Genomic DNA, 20,808 nt, shown 5'->3' with positions numbered 1-20,808 from the left:
ATACAAATTTTAGGATTATTTGTTCCATTTCTTCGAAAAAAGTGGATGGTATTTGGATGGGGATTTCATTGAATGTGTAGATTGCTCTAGGTAGCATTGACATCTTCACGATGTTTGTTCTTCCAGTCCATGAGCATGGAACGTTTTTCCATTTCTTTGTGTCTTTCTCAATTTCTTTCATAAGTATTTTATAGTTTTCTGAGTACAATCCTTTGCCTCTTTGGTTAGATTTATTCCTAGGTATCTTATGGTTTTGGCTGCAATTGTAAATGAGATCGACTCCTTAATTTCTCTCTCTTCTGTCTTGTTTTTGGTGTATAGGAATGCCACTGATTTCTGTGCATTGATTTTATATCCTGCCACTTTACTGAATTCCTGTATGAGTTCTAGCAGTTTTGGGGTGGAGTCTTTTGGGTTTTCCACATAAAGTATCATATCATCTGCAAAGAATGAGAGTTTGACTTCTTCTTTGCCGATTTGGATGCCTTTGATTTCTTTTTGTTTTCTGATTGCTGTGGCTGGGACTTCTAATACTATGTTGAATAGCAGTGGTGAGAGTGGACATCCCTGCCACATTCCTGACTGTAGGTGGAAAGCTCTCAGTTTTTCCCCATTGAGAATGATATTCTCTGTGGGTTTTTCATAGATGGCTTTTATGCTATTGAGGTATGTACCCTCTATGCCTATACTCTGAAGACTTTTGATCAGGAAAGGATGCTGTACTTTGTCAAATGCTTTTTCTGCATCTATTGAGGAGATCATATGGTTCTTGTTCTTTCTATTGTTAATGTATTGTATCACGTCAATTGATTTGCAGATGTTGAACCAATCTTGCAGCCCAGGAATAAATCCCACTTGGTCCTGGTGAATAATCCTTTTAAAGTACTGTTGGATCCTATTGGTTAGTATTTTGGTGAGAATTTTTGCATCCATGATCATCAAGGATCTTGGTCTGTAATTCTCCTTTTCGATGGGGTCTTTGTCTGGTTTGGGGATCAAGGTACTGGTGGCCTCATAAAACGAGTTTGGAAGTTTTCCTTCCATTTCTATTTTTTGGAACAGTTTCAGGAGAATAGGAATTAATTCTTCTTTAAATGTGTGGTAGAATTCCCCTGGGAAGCCATCTGACCCTGGGCTTTTGTTTCTTGGGAGATTTTTGATGACTGTTTCAATTTCCTTAGTGGTTATAGGTCTGTTCAGGTTTTCTATTTCTTCCTGCTTCAATTTTGGTAGTTGATACATCTCTAGGAATACATCCATTTCTTCCAGATTATCTAATTTGCTGGCATAGAGTTGCTCATAATGTGTTCTTAGAAATGTTTGTATTTCTTTGGTGTTGGTTGTGATCTCTCCTCTTTCAGTCATGATTTTGTTGATTTGGGTCATTTCTCTTTTCTTTTTGATAAGTCTGGCCAGGGGTTTATCAATCTTGTTAATTCTTTCAAAGAACCAACTCCTAGTTTCATTGATCTGTTTTACTGTTCTTTTGGTGTCTATTTCATTGATTTCTGCTCTGTCTTTATTATTTCTCTTCTCCTGCTGGGTTTAGGCTTTATTTGCTGTTTTTTCTCTAGCTCTTTTAGGTATAGGGTTAGGTTGTGTATTTGAGACCTTTCTTGTTTCTTGAGAAAGGCTTGGATTGCTATATACTTTCCTCTCAGGACTGCCTTTGCTGCATCCCAAAGATTTTGAACTGTTGTGTTTTCATTTTCATTTGTTTCCATGAATTTTTTAACTCTTCTTTAATTTCCTGGTTGACCCATTCATTCTTTAGTAGGACGCTCTTTAGCCTCCATGTATTTGAGTTCTTTCCAACTTTCCTCTTGTGATTGAGTTCTAGTTTCAAAGCATTGTGGTCTGAAAATATGCAGGGAATAATCAGAATCTTTTGGTATTGGTTGAGACCTGATTTGTGACCTAGGATGTGATCTATTCTAGAGAATGTTCCATGGGCACTAGAGAAGAATGTGTATTCCATTGCTTTGGGATGGAACGTTCTGAATATATCTGTGAAGTCCATTTGGTCCTGTGTTTCATTTAAAGTCTTTATTTCCTTGTTGATCTTTTGCTTAGATGATCTGTCCATTTCAGTGAGGGAGGTGTTAAAGTCCCCCCACAACAATTATTGTATTGTTGTCGATGTGTTTCTTTGCCTTTGTTATTAATTGGCTTATATAATTGGCTGCTCCCATGTTAGGGGCATAGATATTTACAATTGTTAGATCTTCTTGTTGGATAGCCCCTTTAAGTAGGGTATAGTGTCCTTCCTCATCTCTTATTACAGCCTTTGTTTAAAATTTAATTTGTCTGATATAAGGATTGCCACCCCAGCTTTCTTTTGGTATCCATTAGCATGGTAAATGGTTTTCCACCCCCTCACTTTCAATCTGGGGGTGTCTTTGGGTCTAAAATGAGTCTCTTGCAGACAGCATATCAATGGGTCTTGTTTTTTAATCCAATCTGATAGCCTGTGTCTTTTGATTGGAGCATTTAGCCCATTTACATTCAGGGTAACTATTGAAAGATATGAATTTAGTGCCATGGTATTGCCCATAAGGTGACTGTTACTGTATATTGTCTTTGTTCCTTTCTGATCTATGCTGCTTTTAGGCTCTCTCTTTGCTTAGAGGACCCCTTTCAATATTTCCTGGAGGGCTGGTTTCATGTTTGCAAATTCCTTTAGTTTTTGTTTGTCCTGGAAGCTTTTTATCTCTCATTCAATTTTCAATGAAAGCCTAGCTGGGTATAGTATTCTTGGCTGTATATTTTTCTTGTTTAGTGCTCTGAATATATCATGCCAGTCCTTTCTGGCCTGCCAGGTCTCTGTGGATAGGTCTGTTGCCAATCTAATGTTTCTACCATTATAGTTTACATATCTCTTCTCCCGAGCTGTTTCAGGATTTTCTCTTTGTCTCTGAGACTCGTAAGTTTTACTCTTAGATGTCGGGTGTTGACCTATTTTTATTGTTTTCGAGAGGGGTTCTCTGTGCCTCCTGGATTTGATGCCTGTTTCCGTCCCCACATTAGGGTAGTTCTCTGTTATAATTTGCTCCAATATACCTTCTGCCCCCTCTCTCTTTCTTCTTCTTCTGGGATCCCAATTATTCTAATGTTGTTTCATCTTATGGTATCGCTTATCTCTTGAATTTTGCCCTCGTGATCTAGTAATTGTTTATCTCTATTTTTCTCAGCTTCTTTATTTTCCATCATTTGTTCTTCTATATCACTGATTCTCTCTTCTACTTCATTTATCCTAGCAGTTAGTGCCCCCATTTTTTATTGCACCTCATTAATAGCCTTTTTGATTTTGACTTGGTTAGATTTTAGTTCTTTTATTTCTCCAGAAAGGATTTCTCTAATAACTTCCACGCTTTTTTCAAGCCCAGCTAGTATCTTTAAAGTCATGATTCTGAACTCTAGGTCCGACATCGTACTAATGTCCGTATTGAGTAGGTCCCTGGCAGATGGTACTACCTCTTGTTCTTTTTGTTGAGGTGATTTTTTTCCATCTTTTCATTTGTCCAGAGGAGAATAGATGAATGAGAGAACAAAATGCTAACAGGGTAACAACGTCCCCAGAAAATATGCTCTAAACAAATCAGAAAAGACGTGAAACCAGGGGAAAAGAAAGGGAAAGAAAAAAGAAAGAGAAAAAAAAGAAAAAGAAAAAGATAAAAACAAACAAACCTAACAAAACAAAACAAAACAGAATATGATCAAATATGATCAAGCTGGTGCATAGATCAGTGTCACACACTAGATTTTGGGTGTATTTCGGTCTGTTAGAATAAAGTGCTTCTCAAAATTTTAAAGAAAGAAAGACTTATATATGTATAAAATAAGGGTTGATACGATGAATGGATGGAATATGACTGTAAAGATGAAAATTATAAAAACTTTGTAAAAGGAATTGATAAGAAGTTGTTTGAAAAAAGAAAGAAGAGGATTAAAAAAAAAGAAAGAAAATAAAAAGGGGGAGAGAATGTGATCAGGCAGGAGACTAGAACAAAGCCATACACTGGAGATTTAGGGTATATTTTGATCTGTTAGACGAACTGTGTCTCAAAATTTTAAAGAGAGAACAACTTATATATATATATATATGCCAAAAATAAGGGTAACTACTATGAATTGATAGAATATGACTAAAAATGAAAAATAAAAATGTTTTTTTAAAAAGGGGATTGATAAGATGTTGGTTAAAAAGGGAAAAATAAAAATTCAAAAAAAAAAGACTTAAAAAAATTAACTTTGAAATACTAATGAATCATGGTAAAAAAGCCATGAATTCTATGTGCAGTATTCCCCTAGCGCTGGAGTTCTGCCGTTCTCATTGATTGGTAAACTTGGTCTTGGCTGGCTGTTCTTGCTGATCTTCTGGGGGAGGGTCCTGTTGCCGTGGTTCCCAAATGTCTTTGCCGGAGGCGGAATTGCCCCGCCCTTGTCGGTCCAGGCTAAGTAATCTGCTCGGGTTTGCTCTCAGGAGCTTTTGTTCCCTGCAAGCTTTCAGTACAGCTTTGAAGGACGAGAGTGAAAATGGCGGCCTCCCAATCTTTGGCCCAGAGAAGCTGAGAACTCGGGGCTCCACTCCCCAGTGTGCCCCCAGAGAAAAGCAGTCAATCACTTCTGTCTCCCCGGTCTCTGGCCACACTCCGTGCTCACCCGGCCTGTGACCGAGTGTTTCTATCTCTGACACCTGACTTGGTGTGGAGTCTCCAAACACAGCAGATCCCTGCGGTGCACTCCCGTGCTGCTCCTCCCAGGGGAGGAAGGGGACTCTCCCCGGATCTGCTGCTTGTTGGGTCCCTGCTGGAGGAGCAGTGGCCTGACTGTGTCACCGATCACAGTTTATGGCAACCCTGAGCTGAGAGCTTGAGCCTGGGTTCCATCTCTGCAGCTGGCTTCCCCGCTCCAATACCTGGGAGCTCTGCCGCACTCAGGCACCCCCGGTCTTTCTGTGACCCTGAAGGTCCTGAGACCACACTGTCCCGTGAGGGTTCCACCCCCCCGCTTAGCCACCAGAGCAACGTCCCTTAGCGGAGCCGACTTCTAAAAGTTCCAATTTTGTGCTCTGTGGCTCTATCACTTGCCATAAGCAGCCGACGGAGGCCCCCTCCCCCATCATCTATCTTCCCCAATATTGCCTCGGATTCACTTCTCTGCACGTCCTACCTTCCAGAAAGTGGTCGCTTTTCTGTTCAGAGTTGTTGCTATTCTTTTCTTTGATCTCCTGTTGAGTTCGTAGGTGTTCAGAATGGTTTGATCCCTATCCAGCTGAGTTCCTGAGACCAGACGAAATCCAGGTCTCCTACTCCTCCACCATCTTGCTCCGCCCAAGCCTTCTAATTTATTTAAAATTTATTCCCACCTACTTCTGCAATGGATTTGAGGTGACTAAGCTACTAAGAAATTTGAGTTGCAATTGAAATTCATCATTTCTGCTGTGCTGGAGGTGATTTGGTTAATGGAAGCTTAATGGGCTAAAACTGTCATTGTTTGGTTAGGATTTATAAGTTCTTTTATTGCTTCTTCATTTTCACATAGTTTTCATCAACACTGATGGTTCGGAAACTGAATACAAGTGCTTTTGAGATCTGCAGTTTTGAGAAAGCAAATTCTAAAGCATTAGCATTGGATTTGTATACAATGAAGCATGTACTTGTGTGAATATGGCCATGCTATGTTATTTAAATTTTTTAAAATTCAGTAAACATCTCTTAGAAGATTGATTTTATGGAGAAGCAATGGAAAGGGGGGATGGCATTTTTTCTGGGATCTTTTATTCTCATTTTGGTATTTATTTGATTAGGATAGTACAGAATGAGGGGCGCGTGGGTGGCTCAGTCATTAAAAGTGTCCGACTTTTGATTTTGGCTCAGGTTGTGATCTCAGGGTTGTAAGGTCAAGCCCCATGTTGGGCTCTGTGCTGGGTGTGGAGCCTGCTTAAGATTTCTCTTCCTCTCCCTCTGCCCTTCCCCACCACTCACAGGCACATGCACTCTCTCTCTCTCACTAAAAAAAAAAAAGTACAGAATGAGAAGAAAATTATTGTATTTTATTAATTCAAACATACACTTTTTTCTTTTACATTTCAACATATGAAAAAATTTTTTCATTGAAGTATAGTTAATATCCAGTATCCTATTAGTTTCTAATATATATCATAATGATTCAATAGTTTTATACATTATGAAATGATTCCCACAGTAAGTCTAGTTACCATCTCTCACCATCAAAAGTTATTTCAATATTATTTTATTACATTTAAACATCTTTGAAATAAGGATGTGTCTTATAGTTGGGAGTGTCTTACAACTGTTGTCAATCAAGGGATATGGTTTTCATTACTTGCATATGAGCAAACTTGGTCATAACTCTTAGGGTGAGAAACAACTGGAGTCCCTGAAGGTTGACATCAACAAACTGTTTATAGACCATTTGACAGAGGACCAAATCCTCCTTGTCTGAGAACTTTCAGGTGACAAGTTGGTAAGATGAAGAAAGTACCAACAGCAAAGATTTCAGTATGGATGTCAGAGGATGAGCAGAAAATCCAGAGTTAGTAGTGGAGAAACTCTGAGAATATAGTGCCACAAACACTCTAAATGGAAGGTTTATTCAGTAGGCTGAACTCTGGGAAAAAATTTAGGAATAACTTAACCAACTTATTTTACTTACATTTTATTTCATGTATGCACACATAAGTACGTAAGAATGATGTATGATAAACATTTATACTTACACATATAAAGTAAATATCCTAAGCAATTAGAAAACATTGGTCATAGTTTAATTAGCAGATATTTTTCTTTCTTAAAAATAATTTATGGTGTTGTACTTAAAACAAAATCCAATATTTGTGTATTGATTCAATTTTTACAACCAAAATGACGGGGGCCACCAATAAGTTAAAATTAGTCCCATATCCCCAAAATACTTAGGACACTATAAATTCAGGACATCCTGCATTATTGTTTCAAAAAACCTGGTATGCTTTTGAAAGACTCCATTGTTTCAGGAGCTGTCCCTTTGATTATGGGAAAAAGTAAGAACTTGGACAACACAGATGTTTCCAATTTGGAGACTGAGGAAGCCCATGATGCCTGCATTTTATTCTCGTTCTTGAGGATCATGGGAATCTGTTTTCTGGCTTCCCCGTCATAATCAACATATACACAGCATTTAGATTTTATAAGTGTACTTTACGCTAACCCCCTGCCCCAACCCTAATACACACTAAAAAAAAAAGTCTGTAGAATTTTCTTCTTGACTTCCTCAGGGAATTTTGGATAAAATGTTGTAAAGATTGATCTTAGTGTTAAATCTTGTAATCATGTAAGATCTATCCTTCTGATTTACTCTTCCCCATTAATGTAATGGGTGGATAAAAATTGTCGTATTTCTCTAGGGAACACACATCCTGTACATTAGGAAAAGTCAAAGAGATAAGCCACATGGAGCTATAAGAAGGAATGAACATAGCTATGACTTGTTTGCAAACCCAGGGCTTCAGTGTTCAGATTTCATATAAATTTGACAGATGCTAGGAATAACTAGCCCCAAATAATATTTTTTAATTAAAAAAATGGTTTCAGATCTTTTCATGGTCAGTACTATCGCATGGAAACCTCCCAGCTCAACAATGCCAACAAAAGGATTTCTAATCCTTGGCCAATGGCTTACTTTTTTCAGTAGCATGCATATTGTGATTCTAGGGCATCAAAAGAAATGGGGCAGTCCCTGAAAGTGGTTACAAAGGGATTTGGTCTCTTCTTAGGGCAATCTATTGCAATTATATTCAAACCTAATAATCAGAGCATGAGGCTTTAAAATACATACCAGACTCAGGGACTGGAGGCAGTTGTGGGGCCTCAAGACAAAGGTGTATACAATTGTTCCACCTTAAGAAAATATCATTGCAAAGACAAATCTTTCTTCCCTTCTCCCTCCACTCTTCCATTAAATCTTATTTACAGTATGCCAGGTATAGCCCTGGACACTTGAGATACATCAATGAACAAAACAAAAACTTCTCTTGTGGAGCTTATATATGCCATTGACAGAAGAGGCAATAAGCAATAAATAAAACATACAAGTCATACAGTGCATTAGAAGGAGATATGTGGGAAAGACAAAACAGAGCAAAAAAGACTACTGGGGGTATGGGGGTAGGCTGTGGGAGGAAGCATGTGATATAGCTTTAAATAAGGTAGTTGGGGTGCCCTGATCAAAGGTAAAATTTGAGCAAAGACTTGAAGGAATGAGGGAGTTGGAAAAGCAAATACCAATGGAAGAGCATTCCAGGCAGAGAGAAGAACCAGTAGAACAGCCTGGAGCCTGGAAGATGCCTGGAGTATTAGGAGGACTGAAGCACTTGCATGCAGGATGCATGTGGAATAGCAAGCGATGACGTCAGAAGGTAAGGGGGTCCAATCAGCTAGGTCCACGCATGGCACAGTGTGTCTCCTTTGGTGCTGGAGGCCATATCTTCTCTCTGATGCTGAAAATGGGAGGGTCATCCCAGACTTTGGACATGGCTGTTTCTGAACTTGTAAAGCTCTTTCCTCAGCTCATGCTGTAGCTCTCTCTTTTCTTCTTGCAGACCTCAACTTTGATGCCACCTCTTTGGAGAGGACTTTTTACATCACTCCAGTCCACCCCCACATTGCTGCACTTTAGCTTGTGAAATTATAACTGTCATCAATAAGAAAATACATGTATTGTGCAAAAACCAATGACCTTCATTTAAAGCAATTCCCCCTCTAACAAGGGGCTTACATTTTTCTTTCCCACCAAGTGGAAGCTAGAAGCTGTGCAAACACTCCCTTTCAGTGATAGAATAATCGTGGTCAAGGACGTAGATCTTGAGCAGCTTCACTAAGGGAGGTAGGCCTGCGCTGAAAGAAGCTGCATAGAGCAACCCATCTTACCCTCTTTACTGAAACCACTGCAAGTTCATTGTTTTCTGGGAGTTAATATTTCCTTACTCATTTTCTGAATCAGAACTCCTGTTTCCTCCCCTGGCCATTGTCTGCATGAGAGGTCTGGGACAGACACATGGCCCACGTCACACTAATTGGAGCTACCACTGGAAATTTTATGCCAGAGCCATTAGGGCAAATGCTCCTGCTCTGTGGAGTCACTGAATGGGTGTTGGGAGCATTAGTGTCCATCCTGCTCCCCAAATGGAAAAATCTTCTGCAAGAGGTCATAAGAGAGACTGAGATCTGGTGATATCGTATGAGACTTTGATCCCACTGTGCCTGAGCCTCTTGTGCTTTTGGACTTTTTCATCATAGCAGCCATAATTACACTGGTTAGATTTGGGTTACTCTCCCTTGTAATAAAAAGAGTCTTAATAATGCAGACATCATTCTCATTTCTACTCCTTCAATAAGTAATAGTGATGATCATTGCTCCCGAGCCACTGTAGGATTCAGAGGCAACATAACTGGGTCCTCAGTTATTATATGAGGACTTCTCCAATACCTCATACTGTATACCATTGCCGATTGGAATTCTATTTGTTTCAGTTTCTCATCCAGCAAATGGAAGCTCTTATTTTCTTCTTGAACTTGTATCTTTACTTCCAGTTTAATTATTGTAAAGATCTCCAAAGACCTTGGAAAATTAAATTAGACCCCTATGCAAAATTTCAAGCTCATTTAAGAAGGTCCTAGAAATCCAATTCCTTCACAGTCTCTTGCTCTCCCTAAAATGATATTTTTCTACTTAAAAGGTAAATTTGCTCCACATCTAAAAGCTATTAATGTTAACAGGCATTTAGAAGAAGTTAAGAAGAAAAATAAGTTTCTAGGAGGATGTTTCTCTTTGTTTCTTGCTCTGCCCTCTCTGTTCTCCAGCATCACAGACCACGACAACTATTACTCAAGAATGTACAGAAATAAACCCATCTCCAAAATAACAGTATGAAAGCATTTTTTCCTTGCTGATAAAAATCAGGGGTATCCAAAAGCAACACTGGAGCAACTCCACTTCTTGGTATATATCCAAAAGAATTGAAGACAGGATCTCAAAGGAATATTTGCACACTCATGTTCATTGGAGCATTATTCACAACAGTCAAGAGGTGGAAGTAACCAAGTGTCTGTCAACAGATAAATGGATCAAGAAAATGTGGCTTATATACACATATACATATGATGGGATATTATTAAGCCTTAAAAAAAAGGAAATCTTATCTATGCTACAACATGGATGAACCTTGAGGACATTATGCTAAGTGGAATAAGCCAGTCATCAAAAGGAGAATATTGTATAATTCTACTTATATGAAGTATCTAAAGTTGTCAAACTTATAGAGACAGAAAGTAGAACAGTGGTTGTCAGTTGCTGAGGGACAGAGAAATGGGGAGTTGTTGGTTAATGGGTTCAGAGTTTCAGTTTTGCAAGACTCTGGAGAGCTGTGACACGACAATATACACATCATTACCACTAATTTACTCTACACTTAAATATGGTTGAGATAATAAATTTTATGTTATGTGTTTTTACCACACTAAACAAGTTTTTAAAAAAGGAAAAACAAAGAACAAAGCAACACCAGAGCATTCACTTTACTGTCTTCATGAGGCACCTGTGCCTAGGAATTCAGTGTCACCAGGAGTCAGAAATCCCATCTGAAGGGTAGAATACGAAAGCTAGAAAGTCACTCAGTTATCCTTCTTTCTTGAACCTCATCCTCTTAATTTTTGCTTTGCTTGTTTCATTGGAACACAACCACACACAGTTGTTTGTATTTTCTCTGGCTGCTTCCACTCTACAGTGGTGGAGCTGAGTAGTTGTGGCAGAGATTGAATGGCTTCCAAAGCTGAAAATATTTGCTCTCTGGCCCTTTAGGAAAAAGTTTGCTGACTCTATTGGGCTGAAATGTGTTCCCCTAAAATTCATATGTTGAAATCCTAACCCCCAGCACCTCAGAAGGTAACTGTATCTGGAGATAGGGTCTTTAAAGAGGTAATTAAGATAAAATGAGGTCATTGGGCTGGGGGTGGGGGGTTAATCCAATAGGACTGGTGTCCTGATAAAAAAAGAAAATTTGTACATAGACACATGGAGGGAAAATCATGAAAAGACCCAGGGAGAAGATTCCCACCTACATGCCAAAGAGACAGTCCTCAGACAAAATCAACCATGCTGATATCTTGATCCTGGAATTCCAGACTCCAGAACTGTGAGAAAATAAATTTCTGTTGTTTAAGTCACACAGTATGTGGTACTTTGTTATGACAACCTGGCGAACTAGCACACCGCTCCCTAGAAAGTCCTTCGTTTTCCAGTGTTTTTCAATGCCATCCTTGCCATTAATATCTTGGCATTTGTTTTCAGATAACAGAACTGTTTCCTGTTTGTTTTGTCTGATGGGGAGCCCTAGATCAGACCTTAACGAAGGAGAACAGGGGAAGGACTGGCTGCCTTATGGCCATTTCACTTGCTAATAGATGATATCTAAGCAGCTTAATACTTTTAAGTATGTAATCGAGCCTTGTAGTGGGCTGGATGGTGGCCCCCAAAAGATATGTCCAGGTCTTAATCCTGGGAACACATGAATGGGAGTGTATTTGGAAACAAGATCATCCTGGATTGTCTGGGTGGACCCTAAATCCAATGACAAATTGCCTTAGGAGAGACACACACAGAGGAGAGTCAGAAGAGGAGGCAATGTGACCACAGAGTCAGTGACTTGGAGGGACGTGGCCATAAGCCATGAACACGTGGAGTCCTCAGAAGCTGGAAAAGGTGAGAAATGGATTCTCTTCAAGAGCCTTTGAAGAGGGTGCAACCCCATTAACACCTCGATCTAGGGTTTCTTGCCTCCCAACTGTGCTACAATACATTCTCATTGTTTGAAGCCACTAATTACTGCTGTCCTAGGAAAGGAATTCAAGTCTTGATGATATCCAAAGTTTGCACTCAAATGTTGTCAAATGCAGTGCATGCTATGTTTATGATGATCTGGGGTTAAAGAGAGAAACAATATTATAGCTAAGGGAGTGGTCTGATCTTGAACTGATCGCTCCTTTTCCTGGATTCTTACTGCATGGATGATAAGGTTTTACATTATCAATATGCACTGCAGTTTCCAAAGGACTTTTAATGTTATACTCTCATACTTGAGAGAGTGCTACATACTGTCTCTAGGACATGGGGAACACATGATTATCCTCAATCCACAGATGCAAGAACTGAGGTTTGAATTCATAACTTACCCAGATGATTCATATCCAGGCCTACTGATTGCTAGTTGATGTCCTTTTGACCCAGACACAGTAATGCCTATAGACCAGCATTAATGATGAGAGCAACTGACCAAGGACTTCCAGTGAAGCAGGACGTGGACTGAAGTAATTTTATGGTTTCTTTGATTAATCTTGGGTACAGTGCTATACTACCCATTCATTTGGATGGGGTTTTTGTTTTTGGAAAAGCAAACATAAATGAAAGTATTTTAATAATGTAAAATCTCAGATGCACAAGCCATTAAGGTGAAAGCTTGATTCTGTGAGGCTAAATGAACTGCTGGGAATGACTGATTCATTTCCAAAGCTTGGACCTCAAAAGTTGAGGCAATGCTAAAATTTCACTTCTGGCTTTCCTTGATTGCTGCTATAAGCCTAAGAGGGAAAATTTATATAAAATTTTTATGTTCCTTTTTTGTTTAAAGCACAATAATAAACATTTTTGAGTGTTTCTTTTGTATACTTATTTTCTCATTTAACTTTCATGGTGCACTGCAGGTGAGCACTGATATTCCTTTGAATGAAAGGCACTGGGGTCTAGAGCAGTTAACCTGTGTGTCCAGGTCACAGACCCCCGAATGTTGCGGCTAGATCCAAAGCCTAGATCATTTGATTCCAGAGCCTGAGGCAACAAGCTCCCTGCACATGGCCGGACCTATGTGCCATTGCCCCATCCCCAGTGGTCATGGCCTCCATCAGACCCGTGTGGACGTAGCTCTAACCCCTAGATGAACCCAGAGATTTGGCGCCTCCCTTCAGCCTACCATGTGTCACAAAGCAAAGCAGATAGGTTTTGGCAGCTCTGGGATGCTGGGTCCCTGACACAACATTGACTGAGTGTCATAGTTTCCTATCTGATTTCATTGCTTTTCACAAGGCTATTATTTAGTGTGCAGCAATAAGTGAGCATAAACACAGCTCTGACTTTTTGGAAGTAAATATCAGCTAGAATAAGCATTTGGTCTCCCTGAAGGCTTTTAAATCTACTGAAATGTCAGGTGCAATGAGATTCTGGGCAAAGGACAGAAGAGCAAATCTCTGGATTTTATAAAAGTTCCCTGAATAATCAGTGCTTCAAATGAGCCAAGTGAGTCCTGCTTTGGCTAGCCTCTCCCTGGATCCTTTATACGGTTCTAAATTCATCTCCTTTAGTGGACAACGAGTAAGGATTTAACTTAGCTGCCAATTGAGGTAATTATTTAAACTGCAGGTACAGATCACTGATCCATTTCCCCTTTATGATACCTAGAACATCACTTGGAACAAAGAACTGTCTGGATCGTGCTCATTCTGAGGGAGGAAACAATTGAAGGAGGAACATAGCTATAATTCAATGCATTTCACCTTTCTGGGGGCTCTTGCTAGAGAAAATTTTTCACATTTGGGCTGCCAGGAGGGAAATTGTTTTGTTTTATATTGATATTTAATATAGATATAAATCCTCTGGGCAAATAGACACTGTTAGCTGGAATATACATATGATACTACCAGGGAGAGAATTCCTAACATTCCAACCATATCATTCCAGCCACAGCACTGGATTTCCAAACAAAACCATTTATACAAGGATCTCCTCATATTTCCCTATCAGAATATTAAGACTTTCTATGTGAACATTTTACGTACTTTTTGGATATTCTTGACAGATGGATTTTTCCCACGTCTAGCAGAATCTTCTGTGTAAATATTTTAGATAGGTCAAAAATTACGGGTAGCTTTTATGGGTCACTTTAGTGGAGTGGTTATACTTACTCCTTAAAATATTTCCTCAAAAAAAAAAATTTCCTCCATCATTTGTATGTCTGTAGATGGAGTGGCAATGATTCCCAAAGCCAATATAAAAAATTACAAAGATATTTCTGCGTGGAGCACTGGGTGTTATGCACAAGCAATGAATCATGGAACACTACATCAAAAACTAATGATGTAATGTATGGTGATTAACATAACAATAAAAAATTAAAATTACAAAGATATGCCAAAACTATCACCACCACCACCAAGTGCAACAAACGATGACAATGAAGCAACACAACAGCAACCTATAATATAGATCTCCACACCAGGAGGGGCAAGCAACCTAAGTGTTACTATAATTCAACATACTCCCTTATTTTGATTTTTTTTTTTTTTTAGAGATAAAGAATGTGCATGAGCCAGGGGTTGGCAAAGAAAGAGGGAGAGAGAATTTTTTATTTTTTAATTTTTTTATTGTTATGTTAATCACCATACATTACACCATCAGTTTTTGATGTAGTGTTCCATGATTCATTGTTTGTGCATAACACCCAATGCTCCACACAGAATGTGCCCTCTTTAATACCCATCACCAGGCTAACCCATCCCCCCACCCCCCTCCCCTCTAGAACCCTCAGTTTATTTTTCAGAGTCCATTATCTTGGGAGAGAGAGAATTTTAAGCAGGCTCCAAACCCAGTGTGGAGCCCGACATGGGGCTCAATCTCATGACCCTGAGATTATAACCTGAGCCACAGCAGTTGGACACTTAACCAACTGAGTCACCCAGTGCCCCCCAACATACTCCTTTAAATATTTTTCTTATTATCTGTATTAAAATAATTGTCAGAATTTGCTCCCTACTAACATTGGTCAAGTCCCTGAAGTGAACATTTCTATTAAGTATTTTTTATTAGCTCTTTTTGTTTTTTAAGAATCTATGGAAACACAGAGAAACATCCCTAAACTACCATTCCACTTTTTAGATTTTTAATTAATTTATTATCTCTCAGAAGTTAATTCTTCTTTGATAGGTGCTTAAAAAGCTCTGGTAGGAGCTCATAAAACTCTAAAAAAGCCTATTAATTATAGGACGCTTGCATAATTTATAGTAGTTTTAAGAAATGCTAAGTAGCAAAAAAAAATGCTCTTAAATTCATGTTCCCTTCATTCTGACCTCTGGAAAAATCTTAATAAGATTTATTATTTTGTACTTGGGTGGTTGATATATTCTGCAGATAACAATTCAGATAGGGTACTCAGGATTCAGGAACTCTTGTTTTACGACTTTGGTTATATGGGTATAAGGCAGTTATCCTTTGGAGTGTGTAAGATCAGTGCTATCAAGTCCTTTACTCAGGTTGCAGAGGGATTTCAAAGTCAGTGAAGACTCTAGCCCTGGCAGTGACTTTTGGAGTGCATTGTTTCCAGTGGACTTGATGCCATCATTTCTACCTTAGTCTTCATTTTTGTGGTCACTGATTAGAGTCAATTCTTGGTGTTTCTTTCTTTAAACATCGAGGTGAAGGCTTATGTAGACTCCCTTTGCCTAAAAGAGTTGATGAGACCCTGCCAGCTTGAGTGATTATCCTGACTAGTGTTAGATGCCTCCCTTCTCCTGTGGCCATCTACCCTCACGGCCTTTCTCTGAGTTAGGCAGGAAGGGCAGGGAAAATTTTTCCAAAATACCATGGCAAAATGTACAAGTGCTAGCTGGAAGCAGAGGGATGATCTGAGGAATCTGTTTGTTTGTTTTCCCATGAACCCTACTGAGATGGTCATTTTGCATAGGACTTAGGGAGGCAGAGGTTCATGTAGTAGTAGTGGTCAGGGATGGGGCAGGAAGGGGAGTAGGCAAGTAGAGACCAGACTTTGGCAAGTTCCTGGCCACCTGTGAAGACCGACTCTGAGGAAGGGTGCTTCATGGTGGTATTTTTAGCAGAGGCAATTGAAACACAGACTCATAGGTCAGGTGCTTGATGGAAGGCAGGTGTGTTGGTAGAATGTCTCAGAGAAAAGATGAAGGTAGAGCAAGGAATCCACTTCATCTATTATACCATTATGCCTAAAACAACATTACAAATAGGATTACTACTAGATTATAAAGCCTTTGGGCCTCTAGCCAACACTAATTTTAAGCATGTTTTCCAAGCTTTGAGAGCATTTGTGTATTAAGCCAACAGTTCACAGCAGCTCTGTTATTTGTAATAGTCCATTTTAAGTCTTGATTGCTCTGCTAAGCAAATCATATTTTAATGTTGGCATATGAAGAATAAATACTGGAATCTAGTCTGTCATTTTAATATGGCTTCAGCTTAGCATAGACTTCACTATTTCTGAAACTCCTGTGTTCTCCTACCTCCACTGATGTTATAAGTTCAGTTTTTGGATACAGGAACATCATCTCTGATTATGAACTGTTTACCTACAATTCCTCAAAGAATCTCACATTCCACCACCTTACGCACATCTGTATTTGAACCATATAAGTCATAAAAGCAAATCAGGCTTGGCTCGCTAGCATGCTTCTGCTTAGGGGCTTTTGGTATTATCTAAAGCAATACTTACGTATAGGAAGCCTGTGGGTGAGGGTAAAGAGGATGAGTTGCATGTTGACTTAAGTTCTAGTCAATGGACTCAAGATATGCAGGACTGGAACTCAAAAGAGAGTCTAGTGATGGGCCAGGAAAGTTAAGATCATTCTGTTGAGGGGGAATGTTAATGCCTTAAGCGTGCTGAGAGATATATCAATTGCAAAAAAATAAAAGGTTGTTAAAATAAAATAGAAGACTATATCTCTCATGTCATGAAGGGCTACTGGTTGGTAGTCCAGACCTAGTATGTTGGCTCTACAAACAGTAACCCAGAGTTCTTCCAGCTTATGGTTCCTTATCACTAATGTGTGGCTCTCAATTGTCTTTATGCAAGATAGATGCTAGAGCCCTAACCATCACATTTGAGTTCCTGGGAGCAGGAAAAGCACACATACTCACTTGAAGGAGACTTCCAGGAAGTTTCACAATGTTTCATCTTACTTATTGGCCTAAACTTAGTCACTTGGGAGCCTTCAGGGGAGGCTGGCAAATGTGTTTTGGCTGGGTAATAATAAGAGATCTGTGTGATCAATTAAAAATTGGAAGTTTTATTACAAAGTGAAAAGGAGAGGGAAGTGGATATTGGGAGGCATTTACCAGTGTATCAGTGTCTGCCATAGAATCCTGAAGGGAAACCATTTAGGGAGGTGAGAACAGCCCAAGGAGCAACTGAGTTTTTTCTCAAAAAAGAGGTGTTAGTTGTGTTGCCAGATAGGGAGAAAAGTCAAGGAGAATGGAAGCTGAGAAAAAGTCACTGGATTTCATGTTATTGGATAATTTTGTATTTCAGCAGTATTTAGTTTGAGTAGCTTGGGGCCTTGTTGAAGCAGCATGCCTTCGACTCCTGGAGCTTTCTGCTTATTTGGGTGGACAGGAAACCAACCAATGAGCAAACAAATCAATGTAAAATCCTCCCTATAGAACTAAGGCAGGAAGGGGAGAGAATTACTGGCATGCTCACTTGGAAAGAGCAGTCAGGAAAGCTCTCTTGGAAGAGGTGATGATTGAACAGAGACTGAAGGAAGCGATAGATAGATTCAAGTAAATAGCAGTTGACTATTTTGGGCTAAGGACAGCAGAGGTAAAAGCTCCATGGTGCAGTGTGCTTGTATTATTATAGGAGCCAGAAGAGAGTCATGTGGCCAGAAAGGAGGGAATAAGGAGAGAAGTTTCAGGAAATTAATAAAAGTAATATCCAGGTGCTGGATCATGAAAGTTTGCTCAAATCATAATAACATTTTTTTAAAGATTTTATTTATTTGGGTGCCTGGGTGCCTCAGTCAGTTAAGTGGCTGCCTTCGGCTTGGGTTATGATCCCAGGGTCCTGGGATTGAGTCCCGCATTGGGCTCCTTGCTTAGTGGGGAGTCTGCTTCTCCCTCTGCCTCTGCTTCTGCCCCCCCAACTTGTGCACTCTCACTCTCAAATAAATAAATAAAATATTTTTTTAAGATATGAGATAGGGAGAGAGAGCATGAGCGGGGGGAGGTGGGGAGAGGCAGAAGCAGACTCCCCACTGAGCAGGGAGCCTGATGTGGGGCTCAGTCCCAGGACCCTGGGATCATGACCTGAGCCGAAGGCAGGTGCTTCACTGACTGAGCCATCCAGGTGCCCCAGCATAATAATATTTTATTCTAAGAACAATGGGTAGCCATTAGAAAGTTGAGTGCAAAAGTGTGACATTTTATGATCTACATTTTAAAAGAATCTCTTTGATTACTATGTAGAGCATGAGCTGTAGGACAGCAAAAGTGAAGCAGGGAGACCAGTCAGGTGGCCACAGTGCAGATCCAGGTGAGTAATAATGGTGCCATAGATTTGGGTTGTAGAGGTATTTTGAAGGTAGATAAAGCAGTATTTACTGAAAGATTTTATGTGGGGTAAGAATGAAATAGAGAAGTCAAGGATGTTTCTAAAGTGTTTTGCTTTGGAAAACGGGGGAATGGTGTTGTTATTTCCTGAAATGAGAGCTTATTGAGTTGGTCTGGGGAAAAGCAGCAAGAGTTTGGTTGGACATGTTAAGCTTGAGATGTCTATTGGACATCCAAGAAGAGGTGGTTGGTGGACAGTAGGATATGCCAGTCTGGAGTTAAGAGATAGTTCAGATATAAAACTCAGCAGTTACCAGCATGTTGATAGTAGTTAAAATCAGGGAACAGGATGAGATCACTTAGGGAAAGCATGTAAAAAGTAGATAAAAGAAGTCTGAGGGCTGAGACTAAGAGCACTGCAACATTTACAGCTGAAAATAGAATGAAGTTCCAAAAGAGGAGCTGGAGAAGGAATGGCCAGAGATAGGAATATATCCAAAGAGTATAATGTTCCTAAAGCCAAGTGACTAACTTGTTTCAAAAAAGAAATGATCAAGTGTGCAAATGCTGTGACAGATCAGGAAGATGGGGTTCATTGGATTTAATGATGAGGAGTAGTTGGAACAAAATCTGGTTGAAGAGGGTTAAGGAGAAAATGGAAGGTAAAAAAAATGGATAAATCAAATGTAGACAATTATGGAGTTTCCTATAAAAGGAATCAGAGAAATAGAGCAGTACTGAAAGAAATGTGGTGGGCTTACATTCTTTTTTTTTTTTTTTTAACATGGAAGATATTTCAGCATGTTTGCATGGATAGGGAAATACCCATTAGGGAGAGAGAGAACATTGGTGATGCATATGAGAAAGGTAATTATGACACATAGAAAGTCTTCAAGTAAATAAGAGGGCTGAGTCCTAGGTAAAGTAACTAAGTATTTTAGATCAGCAGAGGGTCAGTTCAGACCTTTAATATGGAGGAAGGCAGAGAGTGGGGGTGCCGACATCGAAGGCTGGTTAGATTTGGTGGTCAAAAGTAGTCGTTCTTTCTGAGGTCATCTATTTCCTCAGAGAAAGAAGAAGCAAAACCACCAGATGATACTGAGAAGTGGGGAGGGGCTCTCATAGGTTTTATAAGAAACAGAAAATAGGGGGGAGGCGGAGCAAGATGGCGGAGCAGTAGGAGACCCGGATTTCGTCTGGTCTCAGGAATTCAGCTGAAAAGGGATCAAACCATTCTGAACACCTACGAAGTCAACAGGAGATCGAAGAGAAGAAGAATAACAACACTTTGAACAGAAAAGCGACCACTTTCTGGAAGGTAAGACGTGCGGAGAAGTGAATCAGAGGCGATATTCGGGAGGATAGACGGCGGGGGAGGGGGCCTCCGTCGGCCGCTTCTGGCAAGTGCTAGAGCCGCGGAGCACAAAATCGGACCTTTTAGAAGTCGGCTCCGCGGAGGGACGTCGCTCCAGTGGCTAAGCGGGGGGTGGAACCCTCGCGGGACAGTGTGGTCTCAGGACCCTCGGGGTCACAGAAAGACCGGGGGTGCCTGAGTGCGGCAGAGCTCCCAGGGATCGGAGCGGGGAAGCCGGCTGCAGAGACGGAGCCGAGGCGCGGGCTCTCAGCTCGGGGTTGCCATAAACTGTGATCCGCGGCCCAGTCGGGGCACTGCTCCTCCAGCAGGGACCCAACAAGCGGCAGAGCCGGGGAGACTCCCCTTCCTCCCCTGGGAGGAGCGGCACGGGAGCGCACTGCAGGGATCTGCTGGGTTTGGAGACTCCAAACGGGGTCAGGTGCCAGACATAGAAACGCTCGGTCACAGGCCGGGTGAGCACGGAGTGCGGCTGGAGACCGGGGACATGGGAGTGACTGCTTTTCTCTGGGGCCGCACTGAGAAGCGGGGCCCCGAGTTCTCAGCTCCTCCGGGTGGAGATTGAGAGGCCACCATTTTCACCCTGGTCCTCCAAAGCTGTACCAAGAGCTTGCAGGGAACAAAAGCTCCTGAGAGCAAACCCGAGCAGCTTGCTTAGCCCGGACCGACAAGGGCGGGGCAATTCCGCCTCCAGCAAAGACATTTGGGAACCATGGCAACAGGTCCCTCCCCCAGAAGATCAGCACGAACAGCCAACAAGCCAAGACCAAGTTTTACTGATCAAGAACGGGAGAACTCCAGAGCTAGGGGAATACTGCACATAGAATTCATGGCTTTTTTACCATGATTCATTAGTTTTTCAAAGTTAATTTTTTAACTGTTTTTTTAATTTTTCTTTTTCCATTTTTCAATCATCTTATCAAACCCTTTTTTAAAAAAAAACTTTTTATTTTTCATTTTTAGAATCATATTTTATCCCTTCATAGTAGTTACCCTTATTTTTGGCATATATATATATATATATATATATATGTTGT

Source organism: Callorhinus ursinus, unplaced genomic scaffold (assembly GCF_003265705.2).
Source record: "Callorhinus ursinus isolate GAN/ISIS: 27379988/994484 unplaced genomic scaffold, GSC_fseal_2.0 scaffold2, whole genome shotgun sequence".
Classification (NCBI taxonomy): domain Eukaryota; kingdom Metazoa; phylum Chordata; class Mammalia; order Carnivora; family Otariidae; genus Callorhinus; species Callorhinus ursinus.
Note: the sequence above shows the minus strand (reverse complement) of the source record.